The 18502-nt window shown below is 48.6% G+C and overlaps 1 protein-coding gene across 2 annotated transcripts in view; it reads left to right on the forward strand.

The window, feature by feature from the left end:
• The window catches only part of URI1 (URI1 prefoldin like chaperone), a 427315-nt gene that overhangs the window by 91763 nt on the left and 317050 nt on the right, over window positions 1–18502 (forward strand). The window lies entirely within an intron of this gene.

An 18502-nucleotide genomic window follows, 5' to 3' on the forward strand; every position in this document is an offset into this window, starting at 1 on the left:
GTGAGTGAATTAGTTCATACTTTTTTCCAGATATCTGCAGGTGCAATGGTTTTGTTGTGCCCGTGTGTGTGTTTGTGTGTGTGTGTGTGTGTGTGTGTGTGTGTGTGTATGTATGTATGTATATATATATATATATATATATATATATATATATATATACGTGTGTGTATGTATGCATATGCTTATATGTTATAGTAACATTACTGTTTGGTGAATTTCTCAGTGACATTAATGTTTTGAATGAAAAGAACACAGAAATTCAAGTTAGTAGCACGAACTATAACTTGCACGCCCACCATGCACTGCTTATGACTTTGCATGACTTCACTCATGACTTGTTCTATGTCCTCATTGATGACACCACTCATGTCATTACTGATGACATAATTCAATGAGTGTGCTAGTTTGTTTTACAGTTAACATAGTGGCGTGTAACTACCAATTTAATTCAAAATATTTTTGTACAGCTTGGGTGCAGCTAAAGGGTGTAAGTGTTTACAAAACGTGTGGGCTCCTAATGCACCACAGCTGTGTAGAGGTATTGAACACTTTATAAGTGTTTGCATTCAAGAGTAACTCTGTGTGCAAGTGACAGTTGACTTGTATTCATTATGCTCCACACAACATTTTAGTTCTGCAGAAAAAGTTTCTAACAGGAGAAAGAATCTATGACGTAGATATTAATTTTTGTAAGCAGCCTTGAGTTATTAGTGAGAATCGTCATTGTGATAAATTATACTTAACATAGAAGAATGAGTATGTACGTGTGCTTGTTTTGCTTCAGAAGAAGGGGTATCTGTAAAGCTTTCACCACAGGATGAAGGGATGCAGGTAGTATGATTTTTACCACTTTCAGGCCTTTGTTATTTTTTTTAGCAAATAGTGTTTTTCTTTTTGGACATCTGTTGCATAGGATGTACACTGCTATTAATCTATTCTTTTCAGTACTCTACTGTTCACAGTACTCAGTTCTCCACTGATATCAACTTCATTTTTAATGTAGGTTCAGTGGGTGTCGGGTTTCATACAGCTAAAAGCTGTCCGTAGTAGGTTTTTGTTTTGAATTGGCATCCACTAGTTTGGCTTTCTCTTAACAGTTGTATATAGACTGAACACTGTACTTAATGAGGGTTTCCATGTATCTGTGGTTGATTGTGAATGTGAACTATAATACGCGTTAAGCCATTGGGGGCGCAAGTTATAGTTAGTGCTACTTTCTCCAACTGCTGAACTTTTGTGTTTGTTTAGTTCAAAATCTTAACGTCACAGAGATTCAAACTATAACGTTACTTTAACCTATGTTTTTTTTCTGTGAATTTCTAAGGTGTGTTTTTTTTCATTGAAAACCTATATTTTTATTGATCCTAACTATGATGATACTTTACCCTTTTGGCTTTTTCAGTGAATTTCTAGTTTTTTTTTTTAAATAAAAATATATTTAAAAATACATAGACATAAACTACTCCAACATTGTTTGTGCTGAGAATGTGCAACTTCCTAGTTTTGTAACTGACATATATGGAAATATTCCCTGAATAGTTTTCATAGTCTTTGTATGTATCTTTACAAAAACTTAATGTTTATATTTTAAAAAGACACTGATCAGTTTTTCCTATACTGTAAACTGTGTTTTCACTGTGTATATGGATTTTTAAGGTGTGTGATTGTTCTTGCGGGAGGTTTGTGAGATTGCAGAGTTATACATTTCGTTCTAATCTGTTGTAAAGAGTTATTTTTCACCTGGTTAGTTATTTATTGAATTCTATTGTTTAACGATAAAGTCAGTATTGTATGTATATTGTATTCATTTTTGGTTTAGAGTCTTAAGGCTTTCATGAGACAGTTGCGAGAGCCGAACACCTGTCCGTCTCTTGTGATTCTCTTGCGAGATTTGGAATTAAGTTCATACTGCTTTTTTTGCAGTTCCGAAGAGAGCACTTCATGAGACTTGTTGCTTAAAGTAGAAAAACATTTGATGTATTGTTGCATTTGTGATATTAAAAACGTTCCCTGTTTTTTACGATCTTGCTGGCCTCTTGCGAAACACCCACAAGTCACCTAGGAGCGGAAAAACATGCCAAGAAAGGAGTGTGATTGATTCATATGCATGTCTTTAGTTATTGCTTCAACCATGTAATAAAACAGGTAACTATTGGTTGAGCCTTGGCCCCTTGGAACCAAACGATCTTGCACAACTCGAGCAGGATCGTAAAACACCTTGTGGCAGCAGGCCTGGTAATTTTACATGTGGGTCTTGCTAGAGGCTCGCAGTATTGTAAAACACCTTGTGGCAGACTCGGTAATTTCCCCCTCTAGTCTCGCGAGATCACATGTGTCCATACAGCAAGCTTTATTCTCTGAAGCTTTATTCTCTGAAGCTTGTGAGCTACTCTTGCGAGAGTCTTGCTGAATCCCAACAAAATTGTAGGGAAATGGTACTATATTGGACAGAGTATCCTCCTAGTGAGACCTATCCTTCACATGAGAGGTGTGTGTGTAGTAGTTTGTATGGATGGACTGGCATCTCCACTGAGACCCCTTTCTTGGATGGTGGGTGTGCACAGTAGGGTGTGAGGAGAGACTGGCCTCTTCCCTCAAACCTCTCTCTTACATGAGTGATGTGCCTAGTAGGGTGTCTGCATGGATTACCCTTTCTTTCCATACCTCTTTCTCAGATAACAAGAGTGCCTAGTAAGGTGTGTACATGGTCTGCCCTCTCCTTCCAGACCTCTCTCAGATAACAGGTTTGCATAGTAGGGTGTATAGAGAAAGACTGCCTCTCCACTAAGTCCTCTCTCTCAGATGAATGGTGTAGGTATTAGAATGTGTACATGGACTCCACTCTCCTTGCAGACCTCTCCCTCAGATGATGGCTGTGCTTAGTAGGCTGTGGAGAAAAACGAGCCTCTCCAATAAGATCTCGGTCTCTGATGACAGATGTGCATAGTAGGGTGTATACATGAACTAGCCTCTTTGGTCATAACTCTGTCTCGGAGTTGTGTACATGGACTGGCCTCTTATGTCCGATCTCTGTCTCAGGTGATGGCTGTGTGTATTAGCATGTGTACATGGACTAGCCCTCCTTCCAGACCCCTCTCTCACACGACAGGTGTGCGTAGTAGGGGGTGTAGAGAAAGGCTGGCCTCTTTGCTGAAACCTCTCTTGGATTACATTTGTGCATAGTATGCTCTGTCCAAGGACTGTCTTTCCTGCTAATACCCCTTTCTCTGATAATGGGTGTGCATAGTAGAGCGTGGGGAGAAACTGTACCCTTCTCACAACTCATACAAAGCAGATGAACGTATATAGTGCACTCTGATAAGCACTATCTGCAGGAACATCCCCCAAACAGTAGCAAGTGTGCACATTACAGTGTATTCAAAGAACACCTACTCCTTTCTACTGTTTATGATCCCACTAGAGTTTTGCAAGATAATATGTTTTTGGAAAATAGGAATTAACCATCTACTCATCACACTGCTTCTCTCTTACACACTTCCTCTCAAAAACAATGACCACAGTATGCATTTCTACTAATGGAGTGTATGCAGAATTCGTCTACCTCTTTTTACTATTCACGATCCCCTGAGAGCCCTGCAAGATCATAAAAATTAGTTAAAAACATCCTACAATACATTTTATCACAGTTGCCCTCTCGAAATATAGGGGGGGGAAGCATACCTTTCTGCTAACCCTTTATATAGCTTTTTTTACTTCATTTCCACTATATCTACAATTTTTCACAGTAAACAGTAGTGGCCGCCATTTAATTTTGAACATTCCAACAGCCAGCTAATCGGAGCTCTCCCGAGACTCGCTGGAGCCCTCGCTTCCGCAAGAGCGTGAAGGCTCATGGGAAAAACTTGCCTTTCAACAAATCACAGACCTATATTGAAATTTGTGCACTCATGGGCCTCTCCTGCTGGATTCTTTTAGGACTCTGGAAAGCCCTGCCCTCCAAATATACATGCACCCTTGCTTTTTATGAAATTCTTTCACTATAGAATCTTAGGCATTAGTACAGGTGTCACACTATACCTTAGATGGTAATATTTCAGATTTCATACTTGCAACAAAGGTAGGGCTCCAGGTGATGATGCTATATACTTATCGTTATTCTCCACATCTCAGCCTTGGTGATGATCAGAGACAGAAGCACAGCTACTTCGGCATCTAACCTGCTTGACAAAAAGCCAAGTACATTTATATTCTTAAACCGAAGATTTGGCAGAATCCCTCTCTGTGTTTATTTCTGGCAAATCCTGTTTCAGTTCTGGCGAAATAACCATTATGTGTCAAATTTAGCGACAGCTTTCCAAGTTAATGCATGGAATTTCCTACAAGTATGTTTGAGGCTATGTGGCCCGTTCCCATCAGCCGTGCATTGAATTGTGTTGTTAAAGTCCCCTAGAGCATTGATTACTAGGGTTTTGTGGTCCATCAGGAGAGAAGGCTGCCACTGGGAAAAACCCTTTCGACCTCACTTTTTATGGGAAGGATTCCTTTGTATCATCTTCGGAAAGAGGAGCTGATAAAGTGTAATGGTGAACAGTAGCGGGAAGATCACTGTAGTGATTATTCAGTTTGAGCCTGCCTTTAACATGTTGTAGCCTGTGTGTACAAAGTCCAAGGTGGATAGAGCAAGAGTCTCAAATGAAAATAATGGCTTCATGAGGTGCATGTCTACACTGGGTAGAAAGTCGGATGACCAGAAATGCATGCTGTAGTAACGCTTACCCTTTATAAAAATCGCACATCTTTGTTGTGCATGTAAGTCTCCTCTTGCCTGCATGCTCACAGAGACTTTATACTGGATTTTTATCTCGGGCACAATACCTAACCGCATGCGGGGTGTGATTTTCATCATAAGAAGTGTGGAAATATGGGGGAGGGCAGGAATTTTGTCTGTCCCAAACCTTTCCCTCACAGAAATGTGGTGATAATATGTGATTTGAGCAGACATTTGGCATTTGGAAAGCTGTGTGTGTAAGACAGCCTGCACCAACATATTTTCTCCTGATTATCTACTTTTCTGAAATACCACACCCTGGGTGAAGTAACTATTCACTGTATTTGGCTGCAGTTCAAACCAGTCCTCTACTATGGAGAAAGCACACACACACACACACACACACACACCTCTGATGGGTATAATTGTAGTTGTAGTTGGGAGAAATGTGAGTAGGATGAATGTTATAACTGTCCTCATTGACAGGCAACATGACTTGCATCACAGATACCAAAATTCCACTAGTCGAGTATTCATAACATTTCCCCACTTCATTGTTTTGTTTTGCGTTATTCTTTTGACTACTGTAAAAAAAACTTGTGTAGAAAGGTGGACTCTCATCCACATAGTGGGGCATACTTCATCCTTTCTAGGACTGGGAAACTTCCTTTTGTGTTGCCTGGCATATGTGTAATGCAAATGCCTCAAGCATGGAGTGTTTAAAGTGGACCTGAGTGTGGTTATAGAGATGTTTAGTCATAGTATGACCTATGTGACTAGTGTGGAGTGCAGTGGTCTGTGTGTTATTCCTATCTCAACCATCTGCATTCTTTCTACACACGATTACTGTGAAAAGAAGTCTAGGTGTAAGCTTTGGTTAGCTCCTCATGTCTCTATGTGATAGAAACTTCTAGTTGCAGATTCCTTACCTAAGAATTTTCCCCCAGGCGTCCGTCTGGATCTGGAGATTTCGTCTTCGAGCAATACCCTTGCGCGTTGGTAGGTGGCGTCGCTCAACTCCACGGGCATCGTATTTGCCATGATGACATCAGGAGTAGTACATAGACGCCGCCTCAGCTCAGTGGCATGAGTTCTTTTCTTCTTTCCATGCCACGCGCTGGTCCGGACAGAGCTACCCTTGGTTGCTTTTTGACTGACTTTGACTCTTTTTTTGACTTTTTGGTGAGTTTATTTTGGTGTGTTGAGGGATGTCCCCAAAGACCGGCTTCAAACCTTGCAAGGACTGTCACCGCATGATGGTGACGGATCTGCATTGGGTCTGTTTGTGGTGCCTAGAGCGCGACCACGACCCAAAGTTGTGCTCAGAGTGCCGGGCCATGCACCCGAAGGCCTTGAGGGAGCGGTCCCTCAAGCTTATGGCGTAAGTCCCGGTCTTGCTCAAGGGGAATGTCTCAAGACCGGTTGCGAAGCCACCACCATTCTTCTTCGAAGTCGTCGGGTCAAGGGAAGAAGAAGAAGAAGAAGAAGAAGAAGAAGTTGAAGAGATCCCGTCATCCTTCGACTTCACCCCGTTGCTCGGTTGATGCGACAGGGAAGGAGCGTTGACGCTAGAGGTCTCCGTCTTCGGGCCTGCTTCTGGGTCCGCTCCACGCTTCCCTGAATTTCTGGGAGCCAGGGCATCCCCTGCCCAATCAAAGGAGTTTTATGGGGCTATGCGCCTCATTTTGGGCCAGACTGATCCTCCGATACGATGCGTTCGGGCCCAAAGGTTTTGGTTTGGGGAAGGACCTCTGTTTTCCATGCTGGCGGCTCCGGCCACCGAGGTCTCCTCCGGATCTGCTCTCTGATCCGCACTGGCCGTACCATTGAGACCTTCCCCGGCGCCGGTTTGATTGTCAACGCTCTAGACGTTGGTGGTGCCCACCATTGACATCTACCCAATCCTCATCCCCGATCGGCCGACGCCGCCTCCTTCGATGGGGCCTATTCACCCCAGGATGAATTCTGACCCCTTTTCTTATGGGTACGAAATCGGGGAAGGATTGGAGGGGTCCCTGGACCCATATGAATACCAGGATGTCCCTAACTTGGACTGGGCACAGGAGTTGGATCAGGCCAGTGGCCTGGATACCTCTCCAGACTCTGGCATACTGTCTTCTGCTACCTTGGCTACGGCGGAGGGAGCAACTTATTCCATGGTTGTCAATAGGGCGGCTGAGGTCCTTGTCCTTGAGTTGCCTACTGTTCAGGTCATGTCTAATCTCCTGACAGAGGTGCTTCAACCAGGGGCTTCCACATCTGAGCCTCTTATTCAATTCAATGAAGCCATCACCCATGTCCTTAAGGGTACTTGGTCCAGACCCAACACAGGGTTTCCTATGATCAGGACTATTGCACTCCGCCATCGGCCTGCACCGAACCCTAAATTCCTGCCCCAACACGCCACGCCTGAGAGCCTTGTCAGCAAGGCATCCTCAACCTTGGACAGATTCCCTTTTGCAACCCTGTATAGGGAATCAAAAAGGCTGGAAAAATTTGGGAAGAAGATGTTTTCTTCCTCAAGTCTTGCGTTGCCGTCAGTGAACACTGCATGCCTTTTGGGCCGCTATACCCACTCTCTGTGGGATACAGTCACGCAAGTTCTGCTGCAGATACCGGAGGAGGCCCGTGATATAGTCTCCCAAGCTGTCACCGATGGGGAGACGCAGCAAAGTTCACTATCAGATGTGAGCTGGACATGACCGACTCTCTAGGTAGATCGGTTGTGACGACGGTGGCCTTGAGGGCCCACGCCTGGTTATGTACATCTGGTTTTTCAGGGGATGCCCAACAAACTCATATGAACATGCCCTTTAATGGCTCTCCTCTCTTTGGAGACAAGGTGGACTTGGCTTTGGAGAGGTTCAAGGACTCCCGGACTAAGGCTTTGTCCCTTGGCCTTTCCACTGCCCCTCACCCCAACAGTCTGCCTTTCGTGGTGACAGAAAGGGCTCCCTGTCGCTTTCCTATCCCAGCCACCATGCCACCTATGCTGTTCAGCCGTTGCGTGGCCGGGGATGCGGAATCCTACGTGGGCGTGGGACAGGGAACCAGAGGTCTGCCCAGTCTACCCCTGCTCCTGTTGTAGCCTCCAAACCCTCCTGGTCCGTCCCCTCACTCCAGTCCAGTTGGCTGCAGGATTCGCTATCACTTGCCACACTGGGAATCAATCATTACGGAGAGGTGGGTTTTGCAGATGGTTCGAAAGGGCTACTCCCCCCCCCCCCCCCTTTAAATCTGCACCACCAGCCATGCCTCCATCAGTCAGCCATATTCTGGAAGATCATCTGGCACTTCTGCTCCAGGAAGTTAAGACTCGCTTGGCCAAGGGAGCCATAGAGAGGGTCCCTGCGCCAAAAGTAGGTCATGGTTGTTATTCCCGTTACTTTCTGGTGCCCTAAAAAGACAAGGGCTAATGTCCCATCCTAGACCTTCAGGACCTCAATCTCTTCCTCAAAGAGGAGAAATTAAAGTTGTTCACCCTGGCTCAGGTCCTGTCTGCCTTGGACCCAGGAGACTGGATGGTAGCGTTGGACTTGCACAATGCTTATTTCCATATCCCATCCTGCCTGCCCACAGACGATACCTCCGATTCATGGTAGGTCACGAGCACTTTCAATTTGCCATGCTCCCCTTTGACCTTACTAGCGTCCCAAGGATATTCACTAAAGCAATTGCGGTGGTTGCAGCTCATCTGCGCAGGTTGGCGGTTTCAGTCTTCCCCTACCTCGACGACTGGCTGTTGAAGGCAGACTCACCCCAGGAAGTCATCTCCCACCTTCAGACTACGGCAAACCTCCTGCACACTCTGGGGTTCACTACAAACTTGACAAAGTCACACCTGACTCCCTCTCAGATGCTCCCTTTTCGAGCTGTTCTGGACGCAGTGCAGTTACAGGCCTATCCTCCTGAGAAGCGAGTCCAAGATATTCAGGCTATGATTCCGATCTTTCATGCTGTCTTGGGTTTTGGGGAGACTGACTCTGATGCTGCTGGGCCTCGTTGCCTCCTGCATCCTGCTAGTAACACATGGCAGATGTCCTATGCGGGCTCTGCAGTGGTACTTGAAGTTCCAATGGGCACAGCATCAGGGAAATCTCTGCGACATGGTCCAGATCTCAGAGGGGACTGCGAAAGACCTGCAGTGGTGGCTTTTGAATCGGCATTGGGTCAACAGCAGATCTCTCTCTCTCTCCTTTCCCCAGCCAGATCTATCCATAGTGATGGATGCGTCACTTCTGGGATGGGGCGGCCACATGGGCGAGGTGGAGATCAGAGGTGTCTGATCTCCTGCAGAGTCTGGTCTCCATATCAATCTTCTGGACCTCCGGGCGTTCAGGCTTGCGTTGAAAGCAATTTTTCCCTCTCCCAAAGGGAAAGTAGTGCACATGTTCATGGACAACACTACTGCCATGTGGTACTGCAACAAACACGGCGTAGTAGGGTCCTGGACCCTTTGTCCAGAGGCACTGTGCCTATGGACATGGCTGGCACATCAGGACATTACCCTGGTGGGTAAAATTCTTGCAGGCTCTGTGAACGCCAGAGCAGACTAACTCAGCCGTCAATACATAGCCGATCACAAATGGCGTCTCCATCTGGAGGTGGCGCAAGGTCTTTCAGCAGTGAGGAGAGCCTTGGTTAGATCTGTTCGTCTCCACAGAGAATGCGCAATATCAGCTGTTTTACACGTTGGAGTTTCCAAGGCGGAATTCGCTCGGAGATGCTTTTTGTCTTGAGTGGAACTCCGGCCTCCTTTCCGCCTATACCACTTCTGCCCAGAGTTCTCAAGAAGATCAGGAACGACCGGGCCCAAGTTATCTGGAGGGCTCTGGACTGGGCACGGAGAGTATGGGATCCAGAACTATTGAGCATGGCCACCGATCCTCCACTCAGACTGCCTCTTCGTGAGGATCTTCTGTCGCATGAGAAGCGGACGGTTCTCCACCCGAACCTGTCCAATCTCCGCCTTCATGCGTGGAGATTGAGCGGCAGCAGTTGACGGCGTTTGACCTTCCACTCAAAGTCTGTGACATTATCTTGGCAGCCAGGCGTCCTTCCACCAAAATGGTATACACCTGTCGGCATAAATTTCTGGCATGGTGTACCAACAAATCTGTTGACCCCCTCTCTGCTCCTCTTTCTGAGGTTCTTTTGTTAATTCTTTCTTTAGCCCAGCAGGACTCTGCTTTGGGCACCTTAAAGGTTATCAGCTATTTCTGCCTTTTTTTAGGTTGCCTGATCAGCCTTCACTCTTTCAGTCTCTTATTGTCAATCGATTCCTTAAGGGTCTCACCCATTTGTTTCCTCCCACTCCATTTATCATGCCTCAGTGGGACCTCAATCTCGTACTTACTTTCTTAATGTTTACTCCCTTTGAGCCGATGCACAATTGTCCATTACGGCTCCATACTTTCAAGACTGTTTTTTTTGTTGCCATCACTTTTGCTCGCAGAGTGATTGAGCTTCAGGCTCTTTCTTCAAAACCCCCATACTTGTCTGTGCACCCTGACAAAGTGGTGTTACGCACCAAGGCTTCCTTCCTTCCCATGATCGTTACACCTTTACATGTAGGCCAGTCCATCACCTTGCCTACTTTTTAGGCACATCCACATCTTTCTCATGAGGAGGAGAGACTCCACCGTCTGGACCCAAAAAGAGCGTTGGCGTTCTATCTCAATCGTACTAAAGATTTCTCGGTGGACGATCAACTCTTTGTTGGATATGTGGGTAAGAAGAAAGGGAAGGCGTGCAAAAACGTACCATCTCTCGATAGGTACTTCTTTTCATTAAGATGTGCTACGCTTCGACCAAAAAGCAACCACCTGAGGACTTGTGTGCTCATTCCACCAGATCAACTGCTGCCGCCACTGCCTTGGCACGGAGAGTTCGTGTCCTTGATATCTGCTATGCAGCTACGTGGGCATCCTTACTAAACATTAATGCCTGGACAATCAGGTCTGTCAGCATGGCTACTTTGGTCATTTGGTACTGCAGGACTTTTTCTAGTATGATCTTGATTCGCAGCCCACTTCCTGGGATGGCAATGCTTGTGTAACTATTCAAAGATAAGGAATCTGCAACTAGAAGTCTCTATCAGATGTACAAGTTACTTTCCTTCGGTAACAATATATCTGGTAGAGACATATTCTAGTTGCAGATTCCTTACCGACCATCCCATCATCCCCACTTGCAAATTGATTTCTAGCGACTGGGCTTCCACATTCAGGGCCTCAGCCCTGACGCACCAATCTCAGTGTTATTCGTGGCTCTGCTCCTTGGTGTGGAAAGTTGTGAAAATAAACTGATGTCACTGTGCTGAGGCAGCGTCTATGTAGTACTCCCAACATCATCATGGTGATTACGGCGCCACCTACTGACCAGCGAGGGTATTGCTCGAAGAAAAAATCTTCGGAACCAGTCTGACACCTGGGGGAAAATTCCAAGGTAAGGAATCTGCAACTAGAATATGTCTCTAACAGATATATTGAATATAGAATTTGCTGTCTAGGGATGGATTGCTGTTCATAGATTGCAGTGATTGGGCCTGGAAGCCCTGGAGGGGCAAAGTAAAACCCTAGGAGGGAACAATCTGTAAAATAAATTTGCCCCATAGTGGGTTTAACTCTTATGTCAGGGGGTGGGGGGGGGGCGCACACACAAAAACCAATAGACAGACCCCTGGTGGCCTAGTGGTAGATACTTACCTTAATGGATCCCCAAGCTGGAATCTTCCGAAAGGGAGCACTATTGGGAAAGGAAGACGCTCCTTTCCAATGGTGCCTGTTCTATCAAACCCCCCCCCCCCGGAGGGCTGAGGGGGGAGATACTGAAACAGACGCAGGCTACTTTGCCTGCCTGGTTGCTGTGTCCACCTTGATGTGTCCACTTTGGTGGATCCCTGGTGGCGTGTTGTGATGTCATTTATTGACCGGCTGAGGGTTGATGCTGAAGTTCTTTGGCAGCAGACCTGGGTGAATGCAAACATAGGGTGGGGGGAGGGGAGGCTCAAGTAAAAGCATCCAAGCATCGCAGGGCCCCTGCCCCCTCCCAGAAGAATGAGACGTTCATGTTCTCCTCACTGGAGTGGCATTGCTGAATATGTGATCATCTTAGCCTCTGAGCTGGAGAAGTTAAAAAATTTTCAAAATGCAAACTGTGTTCAAGATTTTCACTGTCTAAAAGAACATACTGGAAGCTGCGCAAGATATATCTACTGCCTAAAAAGGACTTTAGACCACAAGGAAACCTATTCTCGATAACATCAAAAGAGCTGCCATTCTTCGCAATCCTTGAGAGTTATGTGGCTTCATAGGAAATGTAGTTTCCTGAACTGCACTTATGCTTTAAATGTGGCGTCCTTCATAGACATGCATCCGTTCTGCAAGCAGAGCCGTCTTTTTCTTCCTCTGAATGCTTGAGGGACCTGCGAATATGGTGTATTGTGCTTGGGCGCTGCTGAGCATTGAAGGGTAAATACAGGTTACAGATATGACTGAGACAACATAATTATTGTTGAATATGATACATTTTGCAGACCTGTTATCATCTAAAATAGCCTCCTTTTGTGGATTTTTGCATACGAGTTCTCCTCTGAACGATTTGTGGATTTTATCCTAATAAATTGACATTCCCTTTAGTTCAAGAGATGTAGAAATAAGTTCTTAATAAAAATGCTTTAGTTCAGTACTGAAAGTCTTTAATAACCAACAGCTCGTAATTTAATTTAGGTATATTCCAAATAATCAAATACTTCAATAACTTGTGAGGAGAGCCATTGAAGCCTTTTAGTATAAAACTATCAAGGGTTCCACTTCCAGCACAAACAAGAGGGGTGACCCAGGGCATTCCGGTCCAGTAAACACAGTAGGTGTAACACATGATTTGAAACTTTTGGTAAATATCCCTGTAGACATGCACTTGTTAAGTAGGGAAATGAAACAGATTAGTAAAGATGTGGTTATTTGGCTGCTGAGTCTGGTATTTACTTCCAACCACAAATTTACCATCGTTCGATTATCTCCAGATGCCAAGTTATGCTGTGGCTCTGCCTTGACTTCGTTCCACCCCGGAAGTGAAGAACAGAGCAGGATATAAGCACCACTCCCACGTATGTTCTTTTCTTTCCATGCCTGTGTATGTGAATCGGGAGCTTGCTCCCGCTTTTTGCTTGTTGAGTTTTTCCTCAACACCTTTTTTCCCCCAAAAAACCGTCGTGCAAAGGAACGTGTCCTCCCCTCCAAAAACTACAGGGTTTCAATCCCGTTGTGACTGTTGCAAACTAATGTCTGTGACAGACCCTAATGAAGTGGGCCTCTGGGACTTGGCTTCGGGGCATGCAAGTTGTGTGAAGTGTGCATTCATGAATTCAAAAGTGATCCAAGAACATGAAGCACAGCTGTATGGTGCTGAACATCATAAAAAACCATATAAGTGCTGTTCTTCAAGTAACTGGTGCGGACCCGTTATTTGTCTTGGACTATTTATGGTAGTGGTCCTCTTCTCAGTCTGTCTTGTGGTAAGTCAGTGTCTAAAAAGAAGCACGATGAGGCTGAGTGGAAGTCCCAGCACTGCTACTCTGTGCAAGTCGCAAGGAAGTCATGGTGCCTTTCAGTCCCACTCCCAGTCCCCAACAGGCCAACTGTTTCTGTAATTGATCCCAGTACAGTTTGAGTTTCCCAGGCCATCTGTGATGTTGCAAAAGATTGAGGCATTTAGATAGGCCATGTTGCATATTTTTGGCACACTCCTCGGACCCTGAGGATCTACTGAGGCTGACTTTTGATTTACCGCAGATGAATATGTGCTCACCACAGTCTTGGACTCCTGAATATGTTGTGGGTTCTGCACCAGCTTCTGAGCTGGCTTCCACTCTGGCACCAAAATCCATGCTCGTCTCTTCGACATTCATGCTTGTCCGGATAGCACTGGATGTCTGGGAGGGCTCTGTACCAGTAGTTGTGTCTGACTCCAAGATGAACTCCTGTTGGGCTCTAAAGATGGACAACTACAGCCTTACCTCCTGCATTATTCAAAATGTTCCCTTTTTTTTTTTTTTTAGAGGTTGTAGTGCCTACCTCCAATCGCTGGTTGTCCTCAGCCCAAAAATCACAAATAATAAAATACTAAGCTGCAACAGTTGACAGTCACAAATTTCTTTCATCAAGTTCATTCATAATAGTCCGAAGAGTCTTAAAAGAATGCTCCTGGTGCTGCAATCCATTCAGACGGGTTCTTTATTTTCATATATGATTCTTTAACAAAATGTTAAACAGCCAACACATTTCGGTCTTGCAACACAAAAGATCTACTTCTGAGCTATGGATCAAAGATTATAAAACATTAAGGCGTCATTACAACCCTGGCGGTCGGTGCTAAAGCGGCGGTAAAACCGGCAACAGACCAGTGGGAAAAAAAATGGAATCTCGACCGTGGCGGAAACCGCCAACAAAGACAGCCACTTTAACACTCCGACCGCCACGGCGGTACAAACAAACAGCGCGGCAGTCACCGCCAACAGACAGGCGGGGAGTCAAAGTACCGCCCACAGTATCACAACAGTCCAATCCGCCACCTTTTCCGGGGCGGATTCACCGCTGATAAAAACACGGCGGAAACAGCCATTTCGAAGGGAAAACGCTCACCTCTACACACCCCACGAGGAACGAGGACACCATGGAGCCGGAACTCCAAATCCTCCCAGCTATAGTTTTCCTGCTCCTCTACCAGGAGCACGTACGCCGGCGCAGAAGACAACGGTGAGTACTGCACCTACGACACAGGGAAGGGAGGAGGGAAAAAACAGTGACACACACACGCAACACCCCCACCCCCACCCTCACCGACTACAACACACACACTAATACATATCTATACATCACAGTTACACCCCCCAGACCCCCTGGAAGAATGCAAAGACAAAAGGAAATGACTGTAACCATTAAAATATATTGAAATACAGCAATCAAAAATATATACACACTAAAAACTATTATATACACCAAATTCACAAGTCCAGGCAGTGTCCGTGGACCACTTGGGCCCAAAAAACATGGGCAAAGCCCACACCGGATACCTGACCTCAACGGAGAGAACACGGCAGGGGCATCAGATAACAAAACTACAGGCACCTCAGGGGGAAGGGAAGGGGGGATACCTCAGCCGAATGAGTGCACCACGCCAGATCCACGAGGGGGCTCCATGCCCACTGTTCCATCCTGGGGAGTGCAAAGCCACAGTCTCAAGTCTCTACAGTGGGTGGGTTTCCCACTGTTCCATCCTGGGGAGTGCAAAGCCACAGTCTCAAGTCTCTACAGTGGGTGGGTTTCCCTCTGTTCCATCCTGGGGAGTGCAAAGCCACAGTCTCTCAAGTGGATAACAGTCTCCACTGGTTCTGGAGGGTGCATGTTGGCCAGAGTGTTTCTTCCTGTGCAGGAATGAGGTAGTGGATGCATGTCTCCACTGGTTCTGGGGGGGGCCTGGTGCCCAGAGTGCATCGTGCAGCCCTGTCCGACACAGATGCGGCACTGCCCCTGCCGCTCATGGGCCAGAGGTGCTTGAGATGGCGATCCCCTGTTCAGCGGTGCTTGATATGGCGGTCCCCTGTTCAGCGGTGCTTGAGATGGCGGTCCCCTGTTCAGCGGTGCTTGAGATGGCGGTCCCCTGTTCAGCGGTGCTTGAGGTGGCGGTCCCCTGTTCAGCGGTGCTTGAGGTGGCGGTCCCCTGTTCAGCTGTGCTTGAGATAGCCGTGCCCTGTTCAGCGGTGCTTGAGATAGCCGTGCCCTGTTCAGCGGTGCTTGAGATGGCGGTCCCCTGTTCAGCGGTGCTTGAGATGGCGGTCCCCTGTTCAGCGGTGCTTGAGATGGCGGTCCCCTGTTCAGCGGTGCTTGAGATGGCGGTCCCCTGTTCAGCGGTGCTTGAGATGGCGGTCCCCTGTTCAGCGGTGCTTGAGATGGCGGTCCCCTGTTCAGCGGTGCTTGAGATGGCGGTCCCCTGTTCAGCGGTGCTTGAGATGGCGGTCCCCTGTTCAGCTGTGATTGAGATGGCGGTCCCCTGTTCAGCGGTGCTTGGGATAGCCGTGCCCTGTTCAGCGGTGCTTGAGATGGCGGTCCCCTGTTCAGCGGTGCTTGGGATAACCGTGCCCTGTTCAGCAGTGCTTGAGATGGCGGTGCCCTGTTCAGCGGTGCTTGGGATAACCGTGCCCTGTTCAGCGGTGCTTGAGATGGCGGTGCCCTATTCAGCGGTGCTTGGGATAGCCGTGCCCTGTTCAGCGGTGTTTGGGATAGCCGTGCCCTGTTCAGCGGTGCTTGAGATGGCGATCCCCTGTTCAGCGGTGCTTGGGATAGCCGTGCCATGTTCACCGGTGCTTGAGATGGCGGTCTCCTGTTCAGCACTGCTGGCCATGCCGGGGTGCTCATGTGCCATCTGTCTTGGGCCAGGCGGTGCCCTCCTGCCCACCTGTCCTGTGGGTGCCGGGGCCCTCCTGGGCAGCTGTGCTGGGGATTTTGGTGGCCTCCTGGCCAGCTGGGATCGGGCTCGCGGGGCCCTCCTGGCCAGCTGGGCTGATGGCGGTGTTGTCGGGCGTGCTGCCCTTCCCAGGCTTTCCTGCTCTCCTGTGGCCCTTCCCCACCTTGGCCGGTGTCCCAGCTGCCTCGACACTCCCGCCGGGAGCCCTGGTAGGGTTTTTTGTCCCTGGTGTCTTTACCCTCTGCCGCCGTGCACTGTCAATTTTTTGATGTTTCTGAGGGGGGGGGGGCTGGCTGTGCTGTGGCTCCGTACCAGACTGGCTGCCCTGGTGGGCGGTGCACTCCAGTGTCCATGTACGACATGCACCACCGGGCCCGGTGATGTAGTGGCTGAGGTGCTAGCTCTGGGCCTATGACATGGACGGGGTGGGGGAGTTGAGGGAAAGAGGTTAAGTTTGGACAGTAATTTTTTTTGGGGAGCAGTGGGACGGGTAGGTGTAGTGGGTATGGGAGTGGAGGAAGAGGTTGTGGTTGTAGGAGGTGTAAGTGGGGTGGCTTTGGGTGCAGGTGCCTGGGCTGTAGGCTGTCGTGAGGTGGATGGCTGTTGGGTGGGTGGCTGCCTGCGTTTGTGTATCTTGGGAGGGGGCGGCACAGACACACTGGGAGAGGACACAGGGGACGTGTAAATGGCAGTGGGGGTGGTGAGTGCACGTGTGCGGGGTGTTCTGGTGTGTGTTCTGCTGAGGGACGTAGTGGCTGAAGATTCTGTGCATGCAGGTGTGAGTGGAGACAAGACTGGCAGGGAGGAGGGAGACGTGGAGGAGGGGGACACAGTGGAGGCAGTGGATGTTGGTATGTCTGTATGTGGATGTTGCTTGTGTGACTGCCTGTGGGATGTGTGGTGCTTATGTCTGCGTGAGCTGCCCTTGGGTGTTGAGGTGTGTGCAGGCTGGTCTGATGGTGTGCTTGGGATAGGCAGAGGTACAGGGGATTGGGTCTGGGTGGAGGAAGTTGGAGGTGGGAGGCTAGACACAGGGACAATTGCTGCCATCAGTGCTGAGGCCAGAGATTGCAGGGTTCGATGAAGGGCAGCCTGACCAGAATTAATGCCCTCCAGGTATGCATTAGTTTGGTGCACTTCCCTTTCTACACCCTGGATGGCATTCAAAATGGTAGACTGCCCAACAGTGAGGGACCTGAGGAGGTCAATGGCCTCCTCACTGAGGGCAGCATGGGTGACTGGGGCAGGGCCTGAGGTGCCTGGGGCGAAGGAGATGCCCACCTTCCTGGGTGAGCGGGCACGGGGCAAACGCTGAGGGACTGCTGGGAGGGTGGTGCTGGTGCAGGGGGTTGGCGGCTGTACCTGTTGTTGCGGAGGGCAGAGATGTTGCCGCCACCACAAGGGAGCTCCCATCAGAGGACGAGTCCGATCCACTAATGTCCGCTCGTGTCCCCGCCGTGGAGCTCCCCTCACCCTCCGTCCCACTGGCGATTTCAGAGTCGGTAGTGTGGCCCTCCATGGCCATGTGGGATGCAGCTCCCTCGTGCTCCGGTGCCACTGCTCCTCCGCCTGATGATGCTAATGCACACATGAACAGGAACACCACAAAAAGGGGGGGGGGAAACAGAAGAAAGACATGTTGAGTGCATGCATTCCCGCTACCGTTGGCGGACAGCACAGACACAGAAGCCCCCTGCACTACGCCGCGCACTTGGGGTCCACTTTGCAATCCCTGGGACATGGCCTAGAAGGCTATGGACGACATCTGCACACATAGGTGACACAGGGCCATGAATAGCTGTACTTGGCACCCTACAGAGGAGGGGAGCGGGGGCACAGGGCCGTGCCTTACGGAGGGGCCTCGCCTACGGAACTCGCCCTGGCCTAGGGATACCCACAGCCCTCCTCCCCACCCAGACACCTCCACAGCGCGCAAAGTTAGCAGAATGTGAGAGTACTCACCCCCTTGTGTCTGCTGTGATGCCCTCACGTGCCCATCCAACTCAGGGTAGGCCACCACCAGAATCCGGAACATCAGGGGGGTCAAGGTCCGACGGGCACCCCTCCCACGTTGGGAGGCCATCCCCAGCTGAGCCTCCGCCGTCTTCCTGCACAAGCGGCGAATGTCCTCCCATCTCTTCCGGCAGTGGGTGCCCCGTCTGTGGTGGACCCCCAGGGTCCGGACGTCCTTGGCGATGGCACGCCAAATATCCGTCTTCTGGTGGGCGCTGACCTATATGAAATGTACAGGGGGAGAAGAAAAGTAATTACCTTCTGCACCATCGATGTGAGTGGCCCCCCATCCCT

The sequence above is a fragment of the Pleurodeles waltl genome, chromosome 12, assembly GCF_031143425.1.
Source record: "Pleurodeles waltl isolate 20211129_DDA chromosome 12, aPleWal1.hap1.20221129, whole genome shotgun sequence".
In the NCBI taxonomy this organism is placed as follows: Eukaryota; Metazoa; Chordata; class Amphibia; order Caudata; family Salamandridae; genus Pleurodeles; species Pleurodeles waltl.